The sequence below is a fragment of the Monodelphis domestica genome, chromosome 6, assembly GCF_027887165.1.
Source record: "Monodelphis domestica isolate mMonDom1 chromosome 6, mMonDom1.pri, whole genome shotgun sequence".
Classification (NCBI taxonomy): Eukaryota; Metazoa; Chordata; class Mammalia; order Didelphimorphia; family Didelphidae; genus Monodelphis; species Monodelphis domestica.
The window spans coordinates 232,143,036-232,166,978 of NC_077232.1; the positions used below are offsets into that span (position 1 = coordinate 232,143,036).

The 23,943-nt window shown below is 36.8% G+C and overlaps 1 protein-coding gene across 6 annotated transcripts in view; it reads right to left on the bottom strand.

Moving 5' to 3' along the window:
• IRF2 (interferon regulatory factor 2) overlaps nt 1-23,943 on the bottom strand; it is a 142,633-nt gene that overhangs the window by 88,592 nt on the left and 30,098 nt on the right. For 2 of the 6 annotated variants that reach the window (XM_007496065.3, XM_001363845.5), the window contains exon 2: nt 7,732-7,823. The exons of the other annotated variants lie outside the window; for them this stretch is intronic. The gene's annotated coding sequence lies outside the window, so the exon portion shown is untranslated. The remainder of the gene's footprint in view (nt 1-7,731; nt 7,824-23,943) is intronic. 6 annotated transcript variants of the gene reach the window in all.

The window sequence follows — 23,943 nt, forward strand, 5'->3', positions numbered from 1 at the left end:
CAAAATAGTCACATTTCCCCCTAAAACTAATTTAATGTAGAGATTCTGAGTATCTCTAAAACCTTAGCACTAAGAATGTTCCATTAAAAAGAATCCTTGGAGATCACACCTAAGCTACACCCATTTTTAGAGTGGTTTAAAGTCGATAAAGCACTCTCCTCACAACAATCCTATGAAGTACCAGGTGGAAATATATTAGGATGAGCATAAAGAGTTTGAGAAAGATGAAGAGACACGGTCACATTGTTAATAAATATTAGAAGGAGGGAACTCAAAGGAAAAAAGACCAAAACAATATCACCCTAGTGGCAAAGTCAGGAAAAGAATCTTGGATACTGAAAAATGTAAGCCTTAGATACTTCCTAGCTGTATGACCTTGGGCAAGTCACTTAATTGCAGCCCTTGCTGCTCTTCTTAGAATTGATACTAATAGAGAAGGTAAGGGTTAAAACAATGTTATTTCAAATTTTCCTCTTCCCAATACACCTTTCTTGCCTTCTCAGAATAATCTTTTGTTTGATATTCTCTGATGAGGATATGAGCTATTTTTACTCCCCAACACATAAGGGTCTGCTTGTCTGTGTGCCAGCCAGGATTACTCGGGAGTAGAATACTATTTTCGGCAGTGTTGGTTAGATGGAGGGTGTGTCTTCATTCTCTTCTAGAGATTGACAGTTGCACATCTCCCCATGGCTTGTGAAAAATATGCTGGTACACGCAAAAGCCGATTTCGTGTTTTCAAGCTGGGTCAGCGGGGAAAAAAACTCTCCTAAAATCTCCTTCAACACTGTAAACTGGAAAACCCTTTGGAATGTTGATAAGAAAGTAACTAAAGCATCCATAGCCTGAGCCAGAGATTTTACTCCTCCAGAAGGCTAACAAGAACAAGTAAAGATGCTACAGACCCAATATTGCTAACAGTTCTTTTTGTAGAAGTAAAAACCGACAGATCAAGTCGGTACCCACCAATAGGGGAACAAGCTGTTGTATCTGGACATCATAGAGCCTTACTGTGCTGGAAGAGGGGATGAATACATAGAAGCCTAGGAAAACACAGCAACTGAGACAAAGTAAACAGAACCAGGAAAACAATATACACAACCACTACAACACAGTAAACATAAATCACACTCCAAATAAAACGGAAACTGAATACTATGATAAAGAAGCAAGTGAAGACGTCTCCTTTTCTTCTTGTTGTTCAGCCATTTTTCAGGTATAGCCAACTCTTCCCAACCCCATTTGGGGTTTTCCTGGCAAACATACTGGAGTGATTTACCATTTCCTTCTCCAGTTCATTTTACAGTTGAGGAAACTGAGGCAAACAGGGTGAAGCTACTTGCCATGGGTCACACAGCTAGTGTCTTCGACCAAATTTGAACTCAGGAAGGGGAGCCTTCCTGACTCTAGGCATACATTCTTTCTGTTCTGGCCCTCCTTTTCCTACTATAATTTAATAAGAATTCTAAAAATGGTAGCAATAAAAACATTAAGACAAGAGAAAGAAATTAAATTTATCAATATAGGCAAAGGAAACAAAACTGTTCTTTTTGCTGATGACATAATGATATACTCAGGAAAAACATCTAGGGAATCAGCAAAGAAGCTAAATGAAACAATAGTTTCAGCAAATTTGCAAACTAAAAAACTGAACACACAAAATCAACATCATTTACATATAATAACAATATGCAAGAGTCAGTAATAGAAATGGGAAGTCCCATTCAAAATAACTACTAATTGCATATAATATTTGAGAGTCAATCTACCAAAACACACTCAAGAACCACATTGACACAATTATAAATGACTCATTAAAGGAAACAAAAAACAACTTAAAAGAGCTGGAGAAATATTCAGTCGTGGTTCATGGTTCAGCAATGGTTCATGACAACATAATAAAAATAACAATATCACAAAAATTAATTTAGATATTTCATGCTATATCAACCAAACTACCAAGTCTATACAGTATTAGATAAAATAATTTTTAAAGTATTTGGAGGATAACAAGTTCTAGAATACTAAGGAAAAATGAATAAAAGTATAAAGAAATAGCACTGCCAGACATAAAACTATATCATAATGAAGCAATCATACAGGTTTTTATTAAAATTGACAAGTAAATCAATGAAATAGATTAGACAAAAAAGATGTGAACTCAATGACTCAGCATTCAATATGTAAATATTGAAAATAAATTGTAAATAAAATGATAAATTACCTAGGAAAGAACTTCCTCTTTGACAAAAAACTTGAAAAATGGGCAAAAATGCACTTAAGACAATATTGTACATAATATTCCATAATAAACTCAAAATGGATACAACAATCAGAATACTGAAGATCATACCATAAAAAAATTAGAAAATAAGCAAATCGTATACGTTTCACAAATACGGCTAAGGGATGAATTTTTAACCAATAAGGAACAGAGGCAATTTCTGAGAGGTAAAATTGATAATTTTGGTTACATGAAGTTGAAAAGCTTTTGTACTATTTTGCACTAGGATAAGAGGAGAAGTAATTAACTGAGGAAAGTAATCCTTATATCAAATATCACTAATGAGAGTTTGACATACAAGATATATAGACAACCAAAAGAAATACACAATACCAAAAGTCATTCTCCAATAGAAAAGTAGTCCAAGGATTTCATCAAATAGAAAGAATTCCAAACTATTAAAAATGTTTGAAAGAATGTGCCAAATCATTAATAAGAGTAGAAATGCAAATATAAAAATGTGACTTGATAATTGAGACTTCTCTATCACTGGAGAGAAGGAAGGAAAGACATTTCTATTAAGTACCTACTATGTGCCAAGTAGTGTACTAAACTGTTGTATACTGAAATCATGGGTCTTTTGAAATATTAAAATACTATTGCAAACCACTAAGTGACTATAGAAGGAGTCCAACTCTTGGAATTCTTATGTATAAAAATAGAAATTCTCTGAGAAAGAGAATCCTCCCTCCTACCCAGGCCATTGGGGATTCTCAATTAAGGCTAGAATATACAAACGGTTTCCAGACTTGATACCAAAGACAGACTTGTTCAGACAGTTGTCTCCTTACGTAAGAGAGATCTGTGGTATAGTAGAGAGAACACTGGGCTTGTAATAAGGATTCCTGTGATGCTAGCCTGCTTCTAACACTCTCTGTGTGGCAATGGGCACATCAATCACTTAATGCCTCTAAAGCTCATTTTTCTAACCTATAAAATGGGAATAAGAGTATTACTTCCCTCAAAAGATACACTTAGGAAAGTGCTTCCAATAAGAAATTGGAATTCTTCTTATTAAGACTATGGTGGTGGTGGTGATGGTGGTTCTTTATATTTGAAGAGGACCAAAATGACTCATGCATAAATTGGATTTCAGTAAAGTAAGGAAGAGTTGCACAAAGTGGCTAGCATCACTTTCTCTTCCAGAATCATCAAAAGTCCAATGGCAAAACAGAAGTCAAGATGACTGCTGATGGCCTAGGATGCACTGTTGTTGGGGTAGCTCAGTAGCACAGTGGATAAAGCACCAAGCTTCTAGTTGGGAAGTCCTAGATTCAAATCTCATCTCAAGATGACCCTAGGCAAGTCAATTTACTCCAATGGTCTACTCTTCTCCTAGAACTGGTACTAAGTGGGGCAACTGGAAAGCAGTTTGGCAGAAAGTAGGTAGGTACAGTCCAATACCTCACATTATTTACCAAAAAAAAAAAAGATCAAAACGGATGTATGATTCAGACATAAAAGGAGGTAGTACGTGTAAATTAGAAAAACAAAAAACATCTTACCTCTCAAATTTATGATAGGAGCAGAATTTATGAGGCACAAGAGATGATGAGTATTGTGAAATGTAAAGTAAGTAAATGTGAGTACATTAAATTGAAAAGGTTTTGTACAAATAAAACAAATGTAGCTAGGATAAGAAAGAAAACAGAAAATTGGGGGGAAATTTTTTATAAACATCCTCTCAGATAGAGATTGTGTATCTAAAATACAAAGAGAATTTTGTCAAATGTATAAGAATAAGTCATCCCTCAATTGATAAATGGGCAAAAGATATGAATAGACAAATTTTTGGATGAAAGAATCAAAGCCATATATAGGTATATGAAAAAATGCTCTAAATTGTTACTGATTAGAGAAATGCAAACCAAAACAAAAAATGATAAATGTTGGAAGAGATATGGAAAAATGGGGACACTAATACATTTTTGGTGGACTTGTAAACTTAATCAAGCATTTTGGAGAGCAATATATTCCAAAATTTTTGTAGCAGCTCTCTTTGTGGTGACAAAGAATTGGAAACTGAGGGAATGCCCAACAGTTGGGGAATGGCAAAACAAATCATGATAGATAATTGTGTTAGAATACTACTGTGCCATAAGAAATGATGAGCAAGCTAATTCTTTTTAAAATGTGGAAACAACTACATGGGGTAATGAACAGTGAAATGAGTAGAACCAAGAGAACATCATACACAACTACACACTTAATACTTGAAGAATTGTGAATGTCACCTCCAGAGAATGCAATAAAAAACAGAAATACAAAAAGCCATGATTTATCTCTACATATCTGTATCCAGATGACACTTTCTATAAAGCAGGGAGGAGAGGGAGGGGCTAAGACACTTGTAAATAAATTCTGTTAATTTAAAAAAAGAATTGGTATTAGAACAGAAGGTAAGAGTTAAAAAAAAAAAAAACAAATTGTTGAGCAGGGGCTCATTTCTACTGGAGCATTCCCAATACAAATGAAATCCAATTCAAAAGGAAATAAAAAGGAAAAAAATCAAAATAAAAGGATCTGGGACAAAGGACCTGAAAGGAAAAAAAAAACACCCCAAGGAGAAAATAGGCCATTTTGTCTCTCCTTTTGGCTCCTCCATCCTTATTTGCTTGGGATTACTTATGTACTTTAGTAACCCATAGGAGGGAGGGAACAATCCCAGTTGGGATACAAGAGAAAGTAAATGAGGTGGCTAGAACTGGGCTCCAAGAAGGAAATCACATGGTCTTAGTGTTCGGGTGAAGAAAACAAGTGGGCACTCCATGCTATCAATCATTAGAATTCAGGACAATTCCAACAGCAAAGAGAAACACTCAGGCTCAAGTTTTCAAGGCTATATTAATGTTGGCAAAGGAAGCAGTCCTTGCCCAGTAGCTAGAGGTCCCTTACCCAACACTGCTAGAGGTTACTTAGGTGATAGGAAGCCATTCTGGCATATTAGAAAGATCTGGGGATTTGTAGTTCAGAGATCTGCATTTGAATTCTGGCTCAGCCAAGAAGGATCCTTATTAGCTTTGGGATCTGTGGACAATTTCATGAGATCATGAGTGAATGAATCACTTAATTTCCCTGAACCTCAGTTGTTTCATCTGTAAAACAGGGCTAATCACTCTTTATTATTTACTTAACATTGTTCAAAGGAAAGTGTGAATCTTAAAAAAGACTCTAGAAACGTTTAAATTGAACTGAAATCAAGGCTACCCCCCAAAATTCAGTATGTATACTCACCGGATGCTTTTATTTATTTATTTCATTTCTCTATGGGTCTGGGGTCAGATTTTAATTCAGGAAGATGAGTCTTTGTTCCAAGCCCAGGGCTCTAGCCACTGAATTACCCAGATTCCTCTAGAGTGGCTGACTCTAACAGGTAATAAGTAGCAGAACTGAAACTTGAACCCAGATCTTCAGTCTCAAAATCCAGTGTTCTTCCCATTAAATGATATTACTTTTATCTTTTCTTCTGAGACAAAATATAATAACAATAATAATAATAAATATATTCTACCAAGAACTAGCATGAACTAAAATGAACAACTGTTTGAAAACTGTTGGATTTGTTTCTTTCTTTCTTTAAACTTTAAACTCTGAATTAACCACAGTTTAGTAGGCAGGACATTGAATTTGCTGTCAGAAGATTTGGGTTCAAAACCCAGTTCTACTACTATGTTGAACCCATGCTGGGTATACCACTTAACTTCTGGGGCCTCATGTGTTGATCTGGATGATTTCAAAGTACCCTTTGAACTCTAAATACCATGATCCTCTGAAGTTCTCAATGCCTTCCCTCCCCCACACACCACAGAAAAGAATCTTTTTGATTTTTCGTTGAATTATACTAAGGCAAGAAGTGAAAGAGCAAGCTGTCTTTTTCAAAGTATTCTTCAATTTCTAATCTTATTGTGACTCTAGCAGAGGAGCTGCAAGGTTATAGAAGAAAGAGCATCTGGGGGACAATTGGGGGGGGTTCAGTGGATTGAGAGTCAGGCCCAGAGGTGGGAGGTCCTAGGTTCAAATCTGGCCTCAGACACTTCCCAGATGTGTGACCCTGGACAAGTCACTTAACCCCCATTGCTTAGCCCTTACCACTCTTCTGCCTTAGAACCAATGCACAGTATTGATTCTAAGAGGGAAGGGAAGGGTTCTAATAAAAAAAAAAAGAGGAGGAGGAGGAAGAGGAGGAGGGGGAAGGGGAGGGGGAAGGAGAGGGGGGAAGGGGGAGAAGGAGAGGGAAGAGGAGGAGGAGGAGGAGGAGGAGGAGGAGGAGGAGGAGGAGGAGGAAGCAGCAGCAGCATCTGATTTGGATGGAGTCAAAGGAGAAAGGCTCAAATCTGTTTTCTATCTGAGTGACTTTAGGGGGTAAAAATCACTTAATCTCTGAGGACCTCAGTTTCCTCATCTGTAAAAAGAGGAGACCATACCAGGTGACCTCTAAGATTTCTTCCATCCCAATTTTATAATCCTGTGAGCCATAAGGGAGAAGAAATTAGAAATATGTTAGAAGCAGAACTTAGAAGGACCTGATGGCATTAGATTCTGCAATTCAGCAAGACCAGAGAAAACAGAACACAAATGCTAAGACAGATGCGTTCAAGCACATAGTATTTTTTTTCAAGTATTCTTTCCATATGGTAGAGGGTGAAAAGTAAGGCACAATTTTTCCCTTAATAAGCATTTCCTCCTAATAAGGCTTTTGCAATGCCACAAAGTACAGCAAATCTCTTCTTATTAAATGCTTTCTTGATGCTCCTTTTAAAAACCATCATAATCACTTTTCAAGGACTCTTCTGCCTCTAACAGAATCATCTTTTATAATAAATATGCAAAATCAAGCAAAACAAATCAGCCCACTGGCTATGTCTAAAAATGTATACCTTAGCCTCAAATACTTCCTAGCTGTGTGACCCTGAGCAAGTCATTTCACCCCCATTGCCCAGCCCTTACCACTCTTCTGCCTTGGAAGCAATACACAGTATTGATTCCAAAATGGAAGGTAAAATGTATACCTTATTCTGCATCTGTAGCCTATCACCTCTCTAAAAGGAGACAGGAATCACTCTTTACAACTGGTCTCTCTCTGTATCAAAAGACTGAAGTACTGCCTAGCTGTGTAACCTTAGGTGAGTCATTTAACCCCAGCTGCCTAGCCCTTACCAATCTTTTATCTTGGACCTGATGCTTAGTATGGGGTCTAAGATAGAACTGTTGGGGTTTAGAAACAAAACGACTTTAGAATAAGAAATGTTCACTAGGTTGATTAGCCCTGCCTACTTTTACTCTTTTTCTCTTTATTATAAGGTAGAGTGGGAAAAGCAGGTGATGTAAAAAACAAAAGATATCAGTAAGTGTTTTTTTGCAAAACAAACTTAAACCTAATAGGTCAGATTAGAAATAGAAAAGAAAACACAAATTTCAGAAAACTAATGGATGCTGTTTTACTTTACATTATCGTGCTCATCTTCATTCTGTTAACTTGGTTCCCTGAATCGGCTCATACGAGTCTTCCAAGTTTCTTGGATTTCTTCAGATAATCATTCTGGGGGGCAATAACATTTTATTACATTCACATTCCACGGGCCGTCTAGTCACATGCCATGGGCACCCGCTTCTCTTCTAGGTCTGAGCTTCTCCAAAAGAGTGCTGCTCTAAGTCTCAAGCGCCATAGGGCTTTTACTTCTGTCTTTGACCTCTTGGGGACACATGGCTATTGTAGAACTGGTGGGTCAAGGGTTCTGTGCAATTGAGCAATGTTTTTAGTATGATTTTAAGTTGTTTTCCAGAACCATTAGACCAAACATGTTCACAAACAAAAGAGATCTTTCTTTCCTTCTTTAAAAGCACACATATAATTTAACAGGATGAACACCAGGTAGAATCTGATAAGATGAAATTTAATAGGGACAAATCTGAAGGGCTGGACCCAGATTCAGCAAGTCAAAAGCACGGGTATGGGATGGGGGAGGCATGACCAGTCAATAGTTCATAAGAGAAAGAATTAGTGGTATTAGTGAACCCCAAGCTAAATGTGAATCAACAAAAGACAGGAAAGTGGTCAAAAAGCTAAGAGGGATGAAAGAAATGATTCATGGCCACAGTCTTAAAAGCTGTATATTTGTGATAATCCTGTTTTAGAATTTTTCACATGGGAAGTGTAAAGTTTTTTGAAAGGTTATGAAAGACTTTTAAGAAACCTTATCTGCAACAACTTTTTTTTTTGATCTGACAACAGAGAGGCTCCATGGACAACTGATTGACTATTTTATTATACCCTTCCACAAAGAAAAATGTCTGGTATTAACACATTTAGGGTACTTCTCAAGGAAGAATTATCTTTCCCATCAGAGAGATGAATGGAATTTCTCTCCTCTAGGTCCACCCACTATATGGGCTCCATCTCCTCTTAAAGCTAATTTCTTTTCACCAAATGGCAGACTTCAAGTACTTCAGGTAATTAGGGATTGGAGGGGGGTGAGAGGGAAGGAACTGGTCTCTATTAAGTATGTCCCTGACATTATCTCATTTGACCCTCAGGACAACTCGGTGAGGTACTTCTATTATCCCCACTTTACAGAAGGGAATATTTATTAAAGATCTACCATGTGTCAAGCACTATGCTAAGAACTTCAGGAATATTATTTCAGTTAAGCCTCAGAGCTCTGGGAAATGGGTGCTATTATTATCACCATCTTACAGTTGAGGAAATTAAGGCAGTCATAGGTTAAGTAGTTTTCTCAAGGTCACATAGAAGTAAGTATCTGAGGCCAAATTTGAGCTCAGGTCTTCCTGCCTCCAGGCTCAATGCTCTACCTTTTATACCACCTAACTTCCTAAAGGATGGAGATTCCTGGGCTAAGAATCAGAAGACTTGGGTTAGGGATACAGAACAACCACTTAGGGATGTGAGCTTTACCATATTCATTAGCCTCAGAGTCTTCAGTTATAAGAGGAGATAATGCATGTACTCAAAAGATTATATTGGGAATCCAAAGAATCAACATCTAGAAAGCCTTTTGTTATTATAAAGAACTACCTATCTAGCTGGACTGTTTTGAGTATAGATCAAACTTTTCTCCAAAATCTAGCTTATAAGAACTTAAGTGATGTCTATAATCTCTTGTAAGATTCCTTTATTTCTCATAATTGCTTCTCTTCAAAGACAAAAATGATTAAGACACAGAATCATAATATTTCTAGATCAAGAAGCTCAGAGGTCTTCATCTAGGTCAAATTCCCTTACTTTAGAGAGAGGGAAATTTGTCCAAGATTATATAGCTAGAAGAGGGCATAGCCTGGTTTTGAACTATTCAGACTCCTAATCCAATGCTCCTTCTTCTATACAATGAATTAAGAGAAATGCTAAGAAATAGTTTAATAATTTTTAATATAGTTTAACTGTGAAATTGTTTTTCAGATTCTATTTTCTTCCTCTCAAAGAGATCTCATTTCATGTCATTTTGGTAAAACTTCCTAAGGCTAATAACACTCCATTAACATAGCTCAAGTTCCCAGGGCCACGTTGATGACATGATGAGCTACCAGAGTGGAACTAGGGGATATATATTTTCTTAAGTATAAACATTTTAGTGAAGTATATAAATGTACATGTTATGGATTTGGAACTCATTTTAAAATAGAATGTGTTAACCTGGAAAAAAGAGATCTCATTTCAGAGGTATGTTCTATATTTGGAGATCATTAATGAGTTATTATTATTTTTTAAAACCTTACCTTCGGTCTTAGAATCAATAACTAAGAAACAGTTCTAAGGCAGAAGAGCAGTAAGGACTAGACAACTGGGGTTAAGTCACTTGCCCAGGGTCATACAACTAGGAAGTCTCTGAGGCCATATTTGAACCCATGATCTACCATCTCCAAACTTGGTTTTCAGTCCACTAAGTCACCTATCTGCCTCATGAGTTGTTGTTGTTGTTACTGTTATTATTACGTGAAAGAAAAAGCAAACCACTCCAGTATCTTTGCCCAAAAACCCCAAATGGGGTCATAAAGAGTCAGACGTGACTGAGTTATTAAACAACACTAACAAATTATTGTTATTATTATAATAAATGTTAAGCAGAAATTCTCTACTCTATGCTTCAAGAGTTAGAAAACTCAAATAACTTCAAAAAAGTGGAAAGCCAGGCTAAAATATAAACAGTAAAATGCAGCAAATAACCTTATTTGCTATATATTGCATAATATATTATATTGGATTGTGTTGTGTTGTGTTATATCCTACTATATTACATTGTATTATATTACATTGTTGTAATACATTATATTAGCCTATAAAATCACCCAATTAAACACATTAAGTTCAAGACCAACTTCCAGATAAACCATACACACAAACCATGAATACAGGGAGTGGGCTATTTGACTATGGTAAAATGGAAGTAAAGGTCTAAGGTCCAAACCAGACCTTTCTTCATACCAGCTTTATAGTCAGGCAGATCAATTTGACTCAGACTCTGTGTTCATGTTCGTCGAGATCAGAAGTGTCTTGAGATAAGGCTGGACTTCCTAGGGTTGCTGCTCGAGATCAGTGGGTTCATATCTGAAACCAAAGGTTTTGGAAAGAACTGGGCTGCACTTCCCATCACGTTATCAAATAGCTACTGGTGCCATTCTAGAACATTCTTTAACAGAGCCCTCTTCCAAAAGGAATGAACAAGTAATGCCTCAGAGCACTGAGTTTAGAAGCAACAGGAGTTGCCTTTGCACAAGGGAAGCTCTTCAAGATAGGGATGGGTTACTTTTTGCTTTTGTGTCCTCACTGCCTCATAGAAGAAATAGAAAGTAAATGCTTGGTGATGGATTAATTGATCTGCTACCTCAAAAGAACAAACAATGGTAATAGAAAAGAGAAAAATATGTACAAAGAAGATTGGGAGGAAGGGAAGTCAATAAATAAATATTAATATGATAATGAAATGACTATGGAGTTGTGGACAGCTCCTCCTGAGCCTGTTGGCTAAGGGAAGTTAGTAGGGCTCTTTTCTGATATATCTTTGTCTATGATACACTAGGCAATCTAGCCAATGCGGAGTAAAGATCAATCAATAAAGGAGATCATCTAATGAGAGACACTATCCAAATTGTCACTTTAATAACTGTCACTCTCTAAGAGGAAGGAAGCTGAGAAATCCTAGCCAAATGGGCTGTACGGTACATCATACAGACTTCATTCTATTTCAGTGTTCTGATCAAAACCTGGTTTCTTGCATCCTGTCTTAGTTAACAGAACAACTTTTTCAGAATCCTGGCAAGACTAAAATTAAAGCATTGAGTGATAGCAGCTTCTAAGCATGATCTTAAGAGACAGGGGAAAAAGGAACAGAAAGTGATACTCCGGTCTCTTTGACAGGGCTGATTTTAGAAAGAAGTTTCAGCTCAAAGCACTCATTACTACTCCTTAGGGTTAAAATGAATTTTGTTCCGAGAAAGAAAAAAAATCTATTCTAATTTACATCAACTTCCACAGGGAGCAGCAACCACCTGGTCAGTATACTTGCTGAAGACACAGAAATAACTTAAGATGAAGAGCCCAAGACACAGGGTTATAGAATTTACATTGCCCCTGCCAGTAGAACTCCCTTCAACTATTTTTAGAAACTATGTGTTGAGTCTCAACAATTGCCAAATGGGTACCCAGACACCCAATATAATAAGGGACTGAAACATTACCATCTACCCTTTCCTTCTGAGCCCTGATTTTATTTTGTCCATCTCTGTATATATGTCCATGTTTGTTTCTCCTGAGAGTACTTAAGGTCCTTGAAGGCAGGTATTACTTCAATTTTCTTTTTACAACGATGGTTAATAAAATTTTATTTGTAAAAAAGCATTTTTCAAACCCTAAGGCATTATATAAATGCTATCCGTTACTATTGTTCTTGTTATAACACATTGTGACTTCTTGTAATTATTATTAAAATACTGTTATTACTACTACTACAAATGAGAATTTGTTGGTGCCTGTCTACTTCCTCTCCCTCCACCACCTTCCACTGACTAAGATCATAAGATTATTGCCTTGGAGCTGACAACTGGTACTACTTCTTCCCAAATTCCCAATTTCTCACAACTCTTTACTTTGAACTTTTTGTTCACCTTTTTATTTGCCTCCCACTATCTGTTGACAAAATAGGCTATTTTCTTATTAAAAAGGCAGCAATAAATTTTTCGTTATCAAAACAAGGGAAATTGATCATAATTATGCATTTATTCTTGGCTTTCTGGAAAGTAAAATGTATTAAAAAGAGCAGAGAACTGGGAGTCAGAATCAAGCAATAGTTACTGTGTGTTTGGGGTCAATTCCTTTGCCTTCTATGAAAGTCAGTTTCCTCAAATGCAAAATGAGAGAAATGGACTGGGTGATCAATAAGTTCCCATCTAGCTTTAATATTGTGTTTATATGGAAAAAGAAGTATGATCCCTAACAAGAATGTGGACCCCAATGAATAGAAGACTGTTTGAAAGGGCAGTTGGACTTTTTTACCCATCAGCTATGGTGGTAGAAGCTCGCCTGTTATCTCATCATCATATCCTCTCATAACACATTCAAAATTAAGAGGATCCTACCCCCCCAAAAAAAGCATAATCATTTGACTAGTATGGGTACAATTTAAAGAGGAGACCCTGGGAAGGAGCCAGGGTAGGATTATGAAGAATAGCCAAGGGTAGAGCCAAGATGACAAAGTAAAACCAGGGTCTTGCAGAAGCTCTCCCAAATTCTCCTCCAAACAACTTTAGAACAATACCTCAAAACAAATTCTAGTGCAGTAGAACCAACAGAAGGTCAGAAAAGGTGAAATAATTTTCTCAGCCCAAGATAATTTAGCAGTTCAGCAGGAAAGGTCTTTCTCATCAGGGTAAGAGTGGAAGGCAGTCCAGCACACACCCTACCCTAGTAAGTCAGCAGCAGGTCATAAAGACAACTGAATCACCAGCAGCACCTTCCAAAACTATCAGCCCACAGATGTAAGGAGGTTGGATGAGTAGTTTAAAAGAGTTTACAAGGAATTCTTTGCAGGCACTGAATGCAGGATTCTGTTGCATTGCCCATATGAGGTTCCATATTATAATCTCAGGGTGAGAAGGAGCACTAGTACATTAGGGCTTATGACTCCAGAGGAGTGGGAACCCTAGTTACAGTGCTTATCATCACCCATAGAGCAAAGGAAAGACTAGAATAGGAGTAGTGACCATACCTCTGCTTAAATCATCCTTCCTTGGAAAAACTAAAAATTTACTGACCCCAGAACTAACTCTCAAAATAACATCATGAAAAACCTGAAATTAGAAACAGTGCTCCCTCTATCCTAGAGGCAGAGTCCAAGTTTAACAAAGTTAAGAGTCAAGAAGTAGGTTGAAAAAAATAAGCAAATAACAACAAAAAAAAGAACCTGACCACAAGATGCAACTTGTTTTATAGTAACAGGAATGAACATAACACAAACTCAGTTGAAGACAACATCAAAATAGCTATCACCAAAGCCTGAAAGAACAAAAAAAAAAAAAAGAATTCCCAAAAGAACTTAATAATGACTTTAAAAATCAAGTAAGACAAAGGAAAAAATAGAAAAAGAAATGAGAGTGATGCAATAAAATAGTGAAAAAAAGTAAACAGTTTGGTAAAGCAAGCATAAAAAATACTAAAACAAACAAAAAATAAAAACACCCTAAGGAACATAATTGGCCAAATGGTAAAAGAGGCAAAAAAAAAATCTAATGAAGAGAACATTAAAAAAGTAGAGTTGACCAAAATGGAAAAAGAGGTACAAAAATTCACTCAAGAGAGGAACACTTTTAAAAAGTAGAATTGATCAAATGGAAAAGTAGTTACAAAAGATTGTTAAAAACAATAAAACCTTAAAAATTAGAATTGGGCAAGTGGAAGCTAATGACTGTGAGCCAATAAATAAATAAATAAATAAATGAACGAATAAAACTATCAAAAGAATGAAAACATAGAAGAAAATGTGAAATACCTTTTTGGAAAAACAACTGACCTTGAAAACAAATCAAAGAAAAATAATTTACAAATTATCAAACAAAAGCCATGATCATCAAATAAAAAAAAAAAGAACTGAGATACTTTTTCAAGAAATCATCAAGGAAAATCACTCTATTATGTTAGATGTAGAGAATAAAATAGACATTGAAAGAATCCACTGATCACATCCTGAAAAAGATCCCCAAATGAAAATTCCCAGGAATTTTATAGCCAAATTCCAGAGCTCTCAGGTCAAAGAAAAAATATTTCAAATAGTCAGAAAGAAAAATTAAATAGCATGGAGCCATAAGTAGGATAACATAACATTTAGCATCTTCTACACTAAAGGACTGAGAGGCTTAGAATATGATATTCCAGTGAGCAAAGGAGGACTAGGACAACAACCAAGAATCATTTATCCTGCAAAACTGAGTATGATCCCTCCTGAGGAAAAATGGATATTAACTTAAATAGAGGTCTTTCCAGCATTCCTGAAGAAAAGGCTAGAGCTGAATAGAAAATCTAACTTTCAAATACAAGACTCAAGAGATACATAAAAAGGTATACAGGAAAGAGAAATTATATAAACAAGGTGGAACTGTTTATACTCCTACAGTGGAAGGTGATACGTGTAACTCCTAAGAACTTTATAATTATTAGGGTAGTTAGAAGGAATATACTTAGACAGATAGGATGGCTATGAGGTGACTATGATGAATTATATCTAAAAAAAAATTAAGGGATCAGAAAGAAAAATGAACTGGAGAAAAGGGTGGAGTAAAAATGAGGCAACTTATTTCACTTAAAAGAGAGCTTTAAAGAACTTATACATTACAGAGGAAGATGGGGGAGGAGCTGGTGGACAATGCTTGAACCATACTCCCATTGGAATTGACTCAAAGAGGGAATAAAATATATACTCAACTGAATATAGATATATGTCTCTTCCTTTAGGGAAGTGTAATAAGGGACTATTTTGAATGGTAATTGATAACTAAAGATCAGGCTATTAATCTTCCTTGCTTCCTCCCTTCACCCTCCTTCTTCTGTTGGTCTTTTAAATCTATTCAGGGTGAGTTTGTGATGTCTCAAATGAAATATTCTTTCTCTTCTCTATCTTAAGTAAGGGATTTATTGAGGAAGACAGGGAAGAATACGAAATGGAGGGAAAGAGGGTTTGGGGGGTTTCCCTAATACTAAGATGAGTCTTAGATTGAAGGATGGTGGAATATAGTTTAATTTGGAGAAATGGCTGATAGGTCTGGAAGTTCAGTCACTATCACAACAGAGCAAATCAGAGAGAGTTGGATTTTGTCCTTCTTTCTTCTGTCTTCAAAGCCAAAGACAACCTTTCAGGCTTCAGTCTCCCAAACCAAGAGAGAACAGACTTCTTCCCTCTTTCAAGCCAAAAGGTCTAGCCTCCAGTTGGTCTGCCTCCAACTGCCCTTTCCCAGTCACATTCCAAATAAAATACTCTCATTTGAATGACAGGTCATCAGTCCCAGCTAGTCCTATCTTTTTGCAGGCTTTCCCAATTTCTCTTTTCCACAGAAGTGGGAAGGAAAAAGGATAAGAGAAGTGGGTGACTTGAGAGAAAGGATGAATGAAAGGAGAGAAGATAAGCAAGGAGAAAATAAGATGGAAGGAAATACATAGTTACTAATCATATCTGTGAAAAAATTTCACAACATGTTTCTCTGATAAAGGTCTCATTTCCCAAATATATTGAGAACTGAGTCAAACTTAGAATACAAGTCATTCTCCAATTAATAAATTATCAAGGTATACAAACAGGCAATTTTCAGATGAAGAAATCAAAGCTATCTGTAGTCGTATGAAAAAAATATTCTAAGTCACTATTGATTAGAGAAATGCAAATTAAAACAATTCTGAGGTATCACTTGACACCTATCATATTGGCCAAGATATACAAAAAATTATAGCAAAGATCTGGAAAATAAGGAAATGTCCATCAATTGGGATATGGCTGAACAAGTTGTGATATATGATTGTGATGGAACGCTACTGTGCTATAAGAAACAATGAGCAGGATACTTTCAGAAAAGTCTGGAAAGACACATGAACTGATGCAAAATAAAGAGAAGTATAACAGATTACCCAGTAACAGCAATATTCTTCAGTGATTAACTGTGAATGACAACTATTTTCATCAATACAATGATCCCCAATTCCAAAGGGTTTATTATGAAAAAGGCTACCCAGCTCCAGAGAAAGAACTGATGGAATCTGAATGAAAATCAAAGTATATTTTATTTTGCTTTATTTTTCTTGGGGCTTTTTGTCTTTGTTTTCTTTCACAATAAAATATGTAATTATGTTACATGACTGCATATGTATAGACTATATCAAATTCCTTACCTTCTCAATGAGGGAGAAGGGTAGTGAGAAAATTTAGAACTCAAAAATTTTTTAAAGATTATTAAAAATTGTTTTTACACATAATGAGATAGATTATATATATATTTCAAAATGACAAATGCAATGAAAGATATTCTAAACAAAAGCCAACTCCTCTCTTGACCATGTCCATCCATCCCTTAATCATCCCATTTCTTCTAATAATTTCATAATTTAATCTAATTTGGAAGCTGTCTGCTAAAGTGCAGACACTTAGAAAATATTATTGAATTAATTCATCCTTGCCCTTAAGGTTTCATAAATCACATTCATATGTTCGGTAATCCATATATCTGTGCCAGACTTTAAATTACTGTTTTCTGCATTTCTATGTCACATCTATATGTTGCAGGTTATGTTTAAGAAGCAGTGATCATAATAAAACAAGTTACTCTTGTAATAGATGCTCCTTACTAGGATCTTTAAGGTAAGAGAAGTGCTGGAGCAGTGACGCTAGGTAATAGGTTAGAGGAGAAGCTGAGAGTCTCCTTCCGCCCACCCATTTCTGTCTCTCTCTCTCTCTCAGAAGGTAAGTTAACAGCAGCTTTCAATAGATTAATTTCACACTATACTACTTCCTAAAAGGGATTTATTTTAAAGAAGGAAAGTTAGGGAATTGGGAGAGGGAAGAGGTCTCCCTAATATACTATGAAATTCAATACAAGGAAGTAAAGTTGATTTGTCTCTGAGGGGGCATTGTTGATAAACTGAAAAGGATCTTCAGAGCTACGCCCCAATCTTTTCAATGTTCAGTCACTAGCCAGGAATCCAGAGCAGTGGCCTGCTAGCTCCTTCTCAGGAAGGAAGAAGTGACCAGTTTCAGATGCTGACTTTCTTTACTGTCTCCCTGGCCAGATTCTTCTTTAGAATCTTCTTTCCTTGTCATCACCTTGATTGACAGATCCTTCAAGCTTCAATTTCCTTGCATTTGCTTGCCATCTCACTGATGTTGTAATCTCTTCCTTACACTCTCAGTCAAGAAGAACCAAACTCCCACCCTGCCTCTAACATGCAATGATAATGACTTCTCAGGATAGAGTCACAGGGGAGCACCCTTCTCAAAGAGTTGCTATAAGGGTTAAGACTTGCAAGCCTTTAATTTAAGCCTCTAATCCAGAGAGGACTCAACCAGATTATGTGCAGCTGGCTATGCTCATTTACCCAACTCAGAGTCAGAAAAGTAGCCTGTTGGCTCCTTCCTTATGTCACACAATCAGCCATCTTCCTTCCTTTCTTGGGAGGTTGTAATGAAATGTTAGCAACTTAAAAGTGGTTGGTTATTTGCATACCTGGGAAAACCATTGTAGGCACTAGCCCAGGTCCAGGTGAATGGTTTCACCATTTTATAAAGGGCTCCTACTAAATAAACAATTTAATTAAAAGGGCAACTGACTTTTGTTTAGTTGCCCCCTTGAATAATTCAGTTGTCCCCTTGCCTACCTTTTAGACTAGGGATTCTTATCCCTTTTGTGCAATGATCCCCTTTGACAATTTCATGAAGTCTATGACCCAATCTCAGAATAATGTTTTTGAGAGCATCAAATAAAATACATAAAAAGGGAATCAATTATATACAGTCATCAAAATATTCAAAAACAATAAAGCCCTCAGGGTAAGAATCTCTTGTTTGGGGCATTTATAATCTCCTGCTGATTGCGATTTCTACAGTAAGACTTCACAATAGCTTGCATGTTTACAAATGGAAGTCTCTAGTCTTATCTTCAAGTATATAATGATACCTCTTTAAGGGGAAGTTGGAAATGTCCCAGCTGCTACAGAAAAAGGAGAGTTCAGAGTAGAAAAATTAGACTATGCCTGACAGAGACTAGATTATGACCCTAGGGTCAATAAAATATGGGATTGGGTAAGATGGACCCTCAGATTCCCTGGTTCTCAGAGAAAGGTAGGTGGCTCCGTGGATTGAGAGCCAGGCCTAGAGATGGGAGGTTGTAGGTCCAAATCTGTCCTCAGCCATTTCCTAGCTGTGTGACCCTGGGCAAGTCAATTGACCCCCATTGCCTAACCCTTACCACTCTTCTGCCTAGTAATTAGTATTGATAGTATTGATTCTAAAATGAAAGGATTAAAAAAAAATTCTGATTCTCCATGTTTCTGGAAAGAGTCCCGAATTTCCATTGAAGGTTCTTTGGAGGTGAATCTATGGGAAACAGCTCCAAAGTCCAGACCTTGCTGTTCTTCCTGTTTCCTAAGCAAGAATTAAACATTTTTCCTTGTCTCTGGAAGCTTATGAGTCCATGCAGACACTATACAGCAGGGGCTCTTAGACTGGGGTCCATAAACCTTAAAAATGCTTATTTTGATCAAATGTACTTCAACATCATAGGTTTCCTTTGTAATCCCATTGTATTTCAAGCTTTTAAAAACATTCTAAAAAGAGGCTTATCATTTCACCAGACTGCCAAAAGGGCCCACACCACAAAAATCTATTAAGTATCACGTTTGTCCAAGAAATTCAGAATTTTGTGTAATGTGAAAACAGGGCAGGAAAGGGAAGTGGGAGACAAGTATGCAACAGAAGCACTCATAGAACTGGCTGCTATAAAAAGGAATAAGTTCCCCTTTTCTATGGAAGCTTTTAATTTAAGGCCTGGTGATTGTCAGGTATGACGAAGGAAAGACTCAATATTCATTAAGAGAAGACTGAACCTCATGACTAACTGGGTCGATAAGCACTGATCTTTTATTCAGCCAAAGGAGCCCACTCTATGCAAATGTATATATGGTGTATAGACTATTACGCTTGACAAATGTTTGTTGAATGAATAAAGTAAGTAAGTGTTCATTGAGGAAGCCACTATTGGCCAAACTTCAGGGTTTCTAAACTATTAGAGTCATCCTCATTCTTCCCTGCTCCTTAAACTTAGAGAGCACCCCAACATTTATCTTTATATCTTACAGAGTACCTAGCCCCTTGCCCAATAAATCTATGTTGAATGAATGAACGGCACTAAAACAACAGTATCAGACTCAAATAGAAACAGGGCATCCCGTAAGTGTTGCTGGGGATTGGACACTTGGCCATTAGAACACTCCAACAGGCAGAATGAGCAGACCTCCATGTTTTTGGATCTCAGTGGCAAAGATAATGACTAAGGTTTGATCTATGGTGAAAATCCACATCCACCGTGACCATATTATATAAAGCCTGTGATTGACAAAAAGATAAGATAGATTTTGAAAGTCTTTGTTAAAAAGTAATCTTTTTTCACTCTACTACAAAAACAAATAACATGGAAATAGGTATTGAGCAATAATGTATGTATAACCTAGTAGAATTGCTTGTCGCTTCAGGAGAGGGGAGGAAAGAGGCGGAAAAATCATGAATCAGGTAGCTATAGAGAAATATTCTAAATCAATAAATAAACAAATTTAATTTTTTTAAAGTCATTTTGTTCCTTGAAATTGGGTCCTATAGCCAAATGATAACTGGGATAGGACATCTGAAGAAGGCATGAGGTTCAAGGGAACATTAGGGAATTACTTAGCAAGGCAAGAATCAAGGCTCTAGACCCCATCACAGACTAAGATCTGATGAAAAGGGTCTGGGACCAAAGGCAGAAGACTTGAATTTTTGTCACAGCCTTCTACAAACTCGTTATGTTCAGTTATCAGAGAAATCAGATTTTCAAATGAACCAAAGAGGCTACAGATACACCGGTACCTCTCAGTCTCTTCATTTATGAAACAGCAATCAGGGCTGTCCTGTTTTCTTTAGAGGGTGAAAGAAAGAAAATTAGTAATGAAATGAGAACCTGCATCTTTAAACATTCTGACAGATAAAAACCTAATCAAGAGGCCCAAAGTTGAATCGTGTTGGCCAAAAGAACTTCAGTCTGCTGATAAATTTCCTACAAAGTTTCTCCATGACAGATAGACATAAGCATCAACATCGTCACTAACCTAGTATTTAGATAACTGTGCCAGTCCTGTTTTACAACTGTACCTTTATGTCACTGTGGTCACTCCGCTATTTTAAAAAGTTTATGGGGGACAGCTAGGTGGTTCAGTGGATAGAACAGTCAGGTCTAGAGGCAGGAAGTCTCTGGGTTCAAATCTAGCCTCAGGTACTTGCTAGCTGTGTGATCCTGGGAAAGTCACTTAACCCCCATTTCCTAGCTCTTACAGCTCTTCTGCCTTGGAACCAATACACAGTATTTATTCTAAGATGGAAGGTAAGGGTTTAAAAAAAAATAAGGGTAATTAGGTAGCATGCTTGGAAGTCTTAAGGACCAGGGTTTAAATGTGGCCTCAGACACTTCCTAGCTGTGTGACCCTAGACAAGTCACTTCACCTCATTTACTTAGCCCTTGCCCTTTTGTTCTAGGTTTTTACTAAGACAGAAAGTAAGCATTTTTTAAAAGTTTATTAAATTTGGAGACAGCTGGGTAGCTCAGTGGATTGAGAGCCAGGCCTAGAGATGGGAGGTCCTGGGTTCAAATCTGACCTCAGACACTACCTAGCTGTGTGACCCTGGGCAAGTCACTTAACTCCCCTTGCCTAGCCCTTATCACTCTTTTGCGTTGGAAACAATACACAGTATTGATTCTAAGATGTAAGGTAAGGGCTAAAAAAAGTTTATTATATTTGCTCTTCTATCAGGGAATATTTCCTGAAATTCCACAACATTATGCTGTTTCACAATATAAATTTTGATGGAAAACACTAAATTGCACTTGGGAATTTAATTCTAATGAATGTCACTGATGAGAAAGGTCCTTCCTCTTTTAAATGGAAATTTACCTGGCTTTAGTTTTTAACCTTTTAAAATGCCCTATTATATGCCTTATTTTTTATTAGACAATATTGTATCATTATATGCTTTATTTCTATGCCATGCCTTATTTTTCAATAGTAATACTACCTTACAGAAATATCTCTCTTAAAAACATACTTGGAGACAGTGAATTAGTTCAATACTTAAAAGAATAGCAGGATCATAGTTTAGAATTAGAAGGGACCTCAGAAGTCATGAAGTCTAACCCCATCCCTTTATGAGTGACAGGGAAAGAGGAAACTGAGACTCAGAAAGGAGAAGGAAATTGCCCACGGTCACACAGAAAATAAGTAACAGAGGCAGGATTTGAACCCAGGTCCTCTGACTACAGAGGCAGTGCTCTTGCTGCTATACCACTTCAATGGGTCTATGATCTCTTCTGATGACTCTTTCCATCTAAAGAAGTAAACAGTAACCCATTCAGGCAGACCTTTTCACCCAGTGTCTCAATTCTCATTCCTGTCCTTCCTTAAATTAGTCCACTGAAGTTCTAACACTCCCACTAGGGTCTGGAATATGCTGCATGTGTCCCATCTATTATCTTTCTCTCCCAATGCTATCCATATCTTTGATGCATATAAGAGGTTATCAAGGACCTCTCTTGCATCCGGCACAGTTTTCAATTATACCTCATTTCACCTGTACTTCTTTCTTCAATCTCTTCCTTTTCCTCCTCTTCCTTCTTCACCTCCTCCTCTTTTTTTTGGGAGGCAGGGGGAGACTGAGTTTCCCTATATTACTCAAACTGATGAGCTAACCCAAGAGGCCGGCCATCTATCATCCAGGCAATAGGAATTTTTCATCTACTTGGCTTTTCCTGAATTGATTTGCAGGCTGACTGGCACTGAACTGGCAGAGGCTGGTAGCATTTCAATCTCAATGTAATAAGCACAGCCATCCACTGCAATCAGATCTATCAAGGGAACTCCACTACAGTGACTACTTCTTCCATTTGGGTAATGGTTGCGATGTCTTCTATGTTGCTGATGAACCCTTCTAATAAACTAAAGGAATTAAAATAAAAATAACCAAACTGGGATTGGTGCCCAGAAAAATAATCAACAGACCCTATAAAGTCAAAAGGAAAATTTCAAAGGAAGAATTTTAATGAGATGCTGAAATATTCAAAGACATATACCAAAAGGAATTTCCATGTAGGGGGAGAAGGGAAGGAGAGCCATTAACTAGTCAGTCTTTCAGCTCAGCACAAACCATGCATAGGGACCACGACACAAAAGATTCAAATTATGATCAGCAATGATTCCGTGCTGTTGAACAAGATGAATATCTCTGTTCTCCAAACATAATTGGTGGAAAGTCTATGGAATAATTCCATTCTATCATATTAGATCTCTAATCCTATCAGTCTCTTTGTGTCTTCCAAACATGGAAAATATACCTCATTATGCTTCTAAAGCCAAATATATGTATGTGGCTGTGTTAAACAGGAAAAAAAAACAAAAACAAGAGAAGAGCCAAGGCAGTCACTAGAATATCCCGGCTTTAAAATGTCCATAATGCAACCTATATTCACTAAAAATAGAAGTTCAGCAACCTATTTCACTGTGAAAATACAGAAGTTCTAAGAGACATTGATTTCTGCTTTAAGGAATTCTTATAATTCAGCTGAAACAATTTTAATAAGATCTTCAATAACACTATAAGCATACTGACAAAAGTGGGAAGATGAGCAAGCTGCTGAATTCATTCAGTTTAGCCAGATAATCCAGAGAATGATGGTCCACAACTCTGAAGATAGCATTGTCCATCTTTAGTGATTCTAGGGCAAGATGCACATGATTCTGGTACACTCTTTGGAGTAGAAGACTTTAGAGAATCACACAAATACCAAAAATTTAAAGGAGCTTCAGATATTATCCAACCCCAGTACAAAACATTCATTTCCTCTATGTCATCCCTGATAAATGGATGGTCAGCTTCGCTTTCCTTGAATATGTGAGGTGATGGGAAACTCATTTATTTGTGTCCCTTTTAGGATGGCTATAATTGTAAGGAAGCCCTTTGTATTGAGGTATTGAGACTACATCTGCTTCCCTCAAGTTTCCACCTAGTTGGTTTTCATAATCACCACAGGAATAGAATAAACACAATTAAATCTTCCACATGATGACCCTTCAAACATTTGAAGTCAGTTATCATATTCCTACCTACTGTTCTGTGGAATGGTCTTTAGACTCACATCTTTCCAGATGATGGAAATTCCCCTGGAATCTAATACTTGTATCCAAATTATTACAAATCTGCCCCCATCTGTCATTTATAAAAGCACAGGGTCCATTGACAGATCCGTTTAGATCTGTTTGACCTATTCTCAATCTAGATAAGATTGTGTTATAATCCATCTCATGTCTTCACATCTGTCTACCAAATCTGTCTAAAAAGGAAATGAGATTGAATGTATCTAACTTATTCTTATGATGCCCA